This window comes from Sorex fumeus, unplaced genomic scaffold (genome assembly GCF_029834395.1).
Source record: "Sorex fumeus unplaced genomic scaffold, SorFum_2.1 ptg000030l, whole genome shotgun sequence".
NCBI classification, from domain to species: Eukaryota; Metazoa; Chordata; class Mammalia; order Eulipotyphla; family Soricidae; genus Sorex; species Sorex fumeus.
Window position 1 is genome coordinate 14,127,043 of NW_026606087.1, and position 6,668 is coordinate 14,133,710.

Sequence of the window (6,668 nt, forward strand, 5' to 3'; positions counted from 1 at the left end):
GAAAATAATTTTGAATTTATTTTAAATTTGAAAAATAAGTTAAAACATTAAAATTATTTATATGAGAGAATCAAAACTGAAATGTTCAGTTGTAAAAGCAGAAAAGAAGAAAATCCTAGAGACAAGTGGTATTGTCTACAAGCACTGAGTTGGGCCATACTCTGTCCTTGTCTTGAGGAAAGGGCAATGCTATTGGATTATCTAACTGGACTTTATTTGAGATGTAATCACTTACTGCAGTTTTGCTTTGATTCAGGCTCTACGTAATTTGACTCTATACGTTGTATTTTGACTGTCACACATTTTTCACACATATGATATATCCCTTTGTTTTCATACTTTGCTGATGCTTGGTTTTCATAAAGCACAGATCTCTAAGATATAAACATCAGGTAGATTTGACTTTGACAAAATCACGCCTGTGAGCTAACAAATTAACACTTCAAAAGGAAGTTACTGCCAGAAAAAGAAGGAAAAGCAAAACTATCACAGTTATGTCATGATATATTAAGAGAATTCTTTAGAGTCAAAGCAGATATTCTGTTAGAACTTCGGATACATTTTCGGGTCTTCACAGGTCATCCTGCTGTGGTTAAATGCTGCTTAGGAAATTCATGTTTATTGTTGTGGGTGGCAGAGTAGGAGAGGAAACAGTGGCAACAGGAACATTTTTTGCAAAGAATTTATTGTATGTCAGATGTTGCTCCTAAAACTTAGATTAGCTGACTTAATAATGTCATAATTGGGGTTGGAGAAATAGTACAGTGGGTAGGGTGTTTGCTTTGCACATAGCCAACCTGAGTTCAATCCTATATGGTGATTCCATAAAGGATGGGTCTGTACTTAGGCTCTGCACTCAGAAGTTATTCTGTTATCCCAGTATCATGAGAACTGCCAGGAGTGATTCCTGAGTGCAGAGTCGAGTTACCCCTGAGCATTGCTGGTTGTGGTCCCCCACTAAATATATATAAATATATATGCAAATATGTATATGATGGAAGAAATACTCTATCAGTTATTTTATAGTTTGAACAAACCCTTAAATGAATAGAAAGGGGGAGAGAATTTATAAATTTACACCTGTGAGATATGATGTTCTCCAGTCCACTTTTGGCCCTGAGTGTAGATCCACAGTTGCAGAAATGGTGGGGACTGATCTAGAAAAGATGAAAATAGAGAAAAGTCTTGGAAGATAAAATAGGACCACCCAAAAAGTTTAAAGTCACAGAGAGGTTGGAGCAATAGTATAGTGGGTAGAGTACTTGCTTTGCATGTGTCTGACCAAGATTCAATTCCTGGCATCCCATATGGTCCCCTAAGTCCCACTAGGAGTAACCCCTGAGCACATTAAGTGTGTCCCCAAAACTGAAATAGAAGGAAAAGGATGTGAGTCAGAGTAATAATACAGTTTTTGTTTAGAATTGAGCACAACCAAAACAAGATTAAATTAAATTAGAAATTACTTTTTTTACCCCAAAAAGAAACTGAAGAGATATGTCTGTGAATACTGTTGAGTGTGTGCATATTTATGGGTGTTATGTGTGTGTATGTGTGTGTGTGTATGAGAGAGAGAGAGAGAGAGAGAGAGAGAAAGCGAGAGAGTTGGACAAGAAAGATGACATAAATGCACCACTGCAAAGTATATCAGACACTTATTTTCTGTCCCAAGCCAGATCCAAAGCCAATGTATGTTGAGGGGAAAAAAAGTGAAAAGTTTTAGTATCTGTAAAAAGTTGATAATAATTTTATTCTACTGCAATACAGTCGATATTGGTCTCTGAGGCAACTCTAACTTTCAAGATAGTCACTGTCCTGTCACTGTCCTCCCATTGTTCATCGATTTGCTCGAGTGGGCCCAGTAACATCTCCATGGTGAGACTTTGTTGTTACTGTGTTTGGCATATCGAATCCGTCATGAGGAACTTGCCAGGCTTTGCCATGCGGGCAAGATACTCTTGGTAGCTTGCCGGGCTCTCCCAGAGGGGAGGAGGAATTGAACTTGGGTTGGCCATGTTGGCTGCATGCAAGGCAAATGCCCTACTGCTGTGCTATTGCTCTAGCCCTTCAAGATAGTAACAATTGTTATGGCTTGTATGGATTCCTGATTTAAATGAAGAAATTGTTTATTTATATATTTAGTTTTCTATGCTTCTATGACTTGTGTGTTAGGTCTGCACTCATTAACTGGTAAATATTTTGTAAGTCATTTCTTTATTATCACATAGGCTATTATTCTCACAAGTAAAAAGACAGTGTAATTCACACGTCTCTGTTTGGTTCTTGCTTCCTTCTAGTCATTCTTCATTTAAAATGCTTTTATTATGCCCTTGAAACCCTCTTTCTAAAATATTGATGATCCATTTGCAAGATAAAAGAAAGGATAAATAAAAGTAGGTAGGGAGGGAGCACACCCAGAAATTGCCAATTTTCAAGGATTTATTGATAGATCTGTTGGCATTTACCAGCAGGCACTGAAAACACTTCAGTTTTGTTGACTGCAGGTTTGATTTGGTGTTGAGACAATAATTACATTAAAGCTATTTTTAATTTCAGTTCAAGGATAGTGATAAATATATCAATGAACTGCTTTCTTTCATGTCCCTTGACTGTCACATTCCCCCATCCCAGGCCCACAACTTGGCAGTATGTCTCTAAACTGGGTTGACTTTTTTCTCTTCCTAGTCTTTATGGACTGTCTCCAGGAATCTCTGCCCAGGTGTCCACCTTCTCTGATTATTGATCATCTATGAAGTGGTCCAAACTTACCTTTATGTTTTCTTGTTCCTTTAGTGTTCTTTTTAGATTCTATTCTTTGTTCTATGCCTCAGTGTGGCTATATGATCTTTAAGATCCCTGTCTTAAACACAGGAGGCAGATGGGGAAACCTCAGGAAGCATCTTATATAAGGTTGTGTATAGAGACTTAAGACCCCAAGGGACAGAATCAGGAAAGTAACAGTTATTGTTAATGTAATTATTTAAGTCTATATATGTTTTAATGTATAATTATTATAATAATCTTATGATATAATTAGTATTATTATATTACATAAATATAATATTACAGACAGTGGACAGTGCTAATATTACATAAATACAGCATATTTATATATGTTACATAATATATAATATTTACTGTGTTTGGCATGCAGCAGTAATCGAGTTAGGGTTTTGTTAGATGACATGAAAAAGACATTGTGCATTTTGGGTGCTATGGGAGCCCATATGTTTCTTTTCTAACTTTATTTAAATAAAGGTTTACAAAGTTTATCAGAATACAGTTGTTTTGAGCATTCAGTGTTTCAACACCAATCTCATCATCAGTATGACATTCCCTACACCATTATTCCAATTCTCTCATCCACCAACCACGCTTGTCACAAAATAATTTATCATATATTGCTTATTACAACAAAATGGCTAGTGGAATTATTGGAAAATACTTCAGTAAAAGAAAATTTGAGAATATTGTTATATCTTACAATAGGGTCATTAAAGTCATTTGCTTGGGGGTATATTGAGCTATTTGTTACTAGTTCAGCCTTCTGTGATTTTGTTTTTGTTTATTGAGCTTATTGGCTTCTATGCTACTTTCCCATCTAATTTGGTGTGCTCCTACTGGGTTGACAAACAGTATCGTAGAATTTGGAGGCATTGCACATTCTTCAGGAATTCCAGTATCTGTAGAACTGGGAAATTTCTCGGTCTGCCCCACTCCCAAGGGACCCCTAGAATTTTCAGCTTTTAGACATAGATGGTGTGTTTCAACAGCTTGGCTTTCATCTCTATTTTGAGATAAACTGAGAGACTATGAAGCTGGGCCAGTGTTTACATGGCAGAGGCTACGGGATGTAGGTGTGGCTGCTGAGCCTTTAGGCTCTACTGGAGTGAGGGCGACCCACTCCCACACAGAGAACCCAGATTTTTCAGACCAAAACCTGGAGAACCTGGAAGTTTCCTCAGTGTGGCATCTCTGTAGAGGTTAGTCATGAAGCTGTAAAGCTAATTTGCATGGTGGTGGCTGTGAGGTATAGGTCTGCTAGATATTTTTTCTTGTGATAATTCCTTTTTGTTTACTACAACATGATATATGTTTGTTTGTTTGTTTGGGGAGTCTGCACCTGGTCTTGTTCAGTGCTACACAGCGGTAGGGTGTTTGCCCTGCACGCAGCCAACATGGCCGACCCGAGTTCGATTCCTCTGCCCCTCTCGGAGAGCCCGGCAAGCTACCGAGAGTATTCGATATGCCAGACACAGTAACAACAAAGTCTCCAATGGAGACGTTACTGGGCCCGCTCGAGCAAATCGATGATCAACGGGAGGGCCTTTACTTACTTACTTACTCCAGTTTGGGGAGTCTGCACCTGGTCTTGTTCAGTGCTACTCCAGTCTCAGTGCTTGAGAGATCCTGTGTTGTTGGGATTAAAACCAGGCTTCCCTAAAGCAAAGCTTGTGCTGGCACCCGTTGAGTCATCTTTTGCTGCAGCTTATGGTTTTAAGATGGACTATTAGGTTAGAACAGAATTGAACTTTGTCATTGACATTGTAAATTGACCAAATTTAGAATTGATTTAGTTTGAAGATTTTGGTGACGATATCAACTATCTCTGGAATTAAATTGGAAAGACAAACTGAAGTTTCCTCTTATAAGTGAATAGAAATATTTCTCCTTTTATCCTACTAGTATTTTCTTTTTTTAAGTTTTTGGGTGACACCCAGTGAAGCTCAGAGGTTACTACTGGCTGCACTCAGAAATTACTCCTAATTACTATGTAGCTGTTAGAAAAGATGAAGTTATGAAATTTACATACAAGTGGTACTACATGGAAAGTATCATGTTAAGCGAAATGAGTCAGAAAGAGAGGGATAGACATAGAAAGATTGCATTCATCTGAGGAACATAAAGTAACAAAATAGGAGACTAACACTCAAGAATGGCCGAGATTAGTACCAGGAATTTTACTCCATGGCTTAGAGGCCAGCCATACAGGCTAGGGGAAAAGGCAGCTCAGATAAGAAGGGAGCACCAAATAAAGGGTGTTGGGAGGATCCTCCCAGGATGGGAGAAGCATGCTGAAAGTAGACTATAGACCAAAAATGATTGCCACTCAATGTCTCTTTTGCAAATCACAGCACCCAAAAAGAAACAGAGAACAAATGGGAATGCCTTGCCACAGAGGGAGAGTGGGATGGGGGGATAAGGGGGTGGGAGGGCAACTGGGACCCATGGTGGTGGGAAATGGGCACTGGTGGAGGGATGGATACTTGATCATTGTATAACTGAAAACCAAGCACAAAAATTTGTAAGTCTACAACTGTACCTCATGGTGTTTCACTAATAAAAATTTAAAAAAAGAATTAAAAAATGGACAAAATTTTTATAAATAAAAAAATAAAAAGAAATTACTCCTATTAGTGCTTGGAAGACCATATGGGGTGCCGAGGACTGAATCCTGGTCAACTTTGTGTAATGCAAGCACCTACTGTACTATCTTTCCAGCCCCAATGATCTACAAGTATTTGCCTCAACTTTTACTGAATTTTATGCCTTGCCAGGAAGGCTAAAGCTCTACACTGATAAAAAGGGTCTGTGATTTATATTCTCTGGATTCAATTGTTCTGGGATTTTAGTATGAAAGTAATAATGGAAATTGGCATTTGGGTCTATAATCACCATGAAGTCTTTTATTTTCTCCCACTATGGGGACAATGTTTTGTCAAAAATGGCATGTATTAGTGATTTTTCTTGTATCTGACTTCCTTATAGTTTCAGAATTTTTCCTGGCTCCAAGAAAAATCCACCTCTTGTTCTATTATTATGCCTCATAAGGTAAAGAACAGAGTAGAATATGAAATTATAAACACTAAAATATAGAAATTAAATACAAAAATATAATTTAACTTGGAGGAAAATATTGAATGACACTTGGGGTACAGTATTAACATGTGACTACCCATATTTAGTAATAAAGGATTTAAAAAACAATATAAAAATCAGATAGGGAAATATTAAATTGGACATTAAATTTACTATTATATGGAAAAATAGTCAATATAAGAATTAGTAATTCTTGAAGTTGAAGTTGCATGGAGAACACATGGGTATTACATATAGTATTCTTTCTCTTTATGTTTGTACACATCACTAATAAAACACTTTAAAAATGATAAATAGGTGGTGGTGAATAGGGAAATTCATTAATTTCACTATTAACAATAATAACAATCATGAAGTTCTGTATAAATAAAATATTAACTTTATTTTATATAATCAGGTAGTAATCGTTTTATATCTATTTTATAGATGCAACAATGTTTTATGATGTTATACAAATTTTAGATGATCATAAATACAAATCAACATGTATCCACTTTGTCCTGATTTCTCCTCTGCTTTGATAAGTAATATCTGACCTTCTAGCCTAAAAAGTTTATTTTTGCTTTATTCAGCTCATCTGTTTCAGATACCCATATAAATAAAATCATGTGGTGCTTTTCTTTCTCTGACTTGTTTGTTTCACTAACAATATTTTCAATAATTAACAATATCTATCCATGTTGATGTAAATGGCTAGATTTTATATTTATTTATAGCTGCATATAACTTCATAGCATATTTACCCATCAATGAACACTAAGGTCATTTCCAATTTTTTGTAAATTAGATAT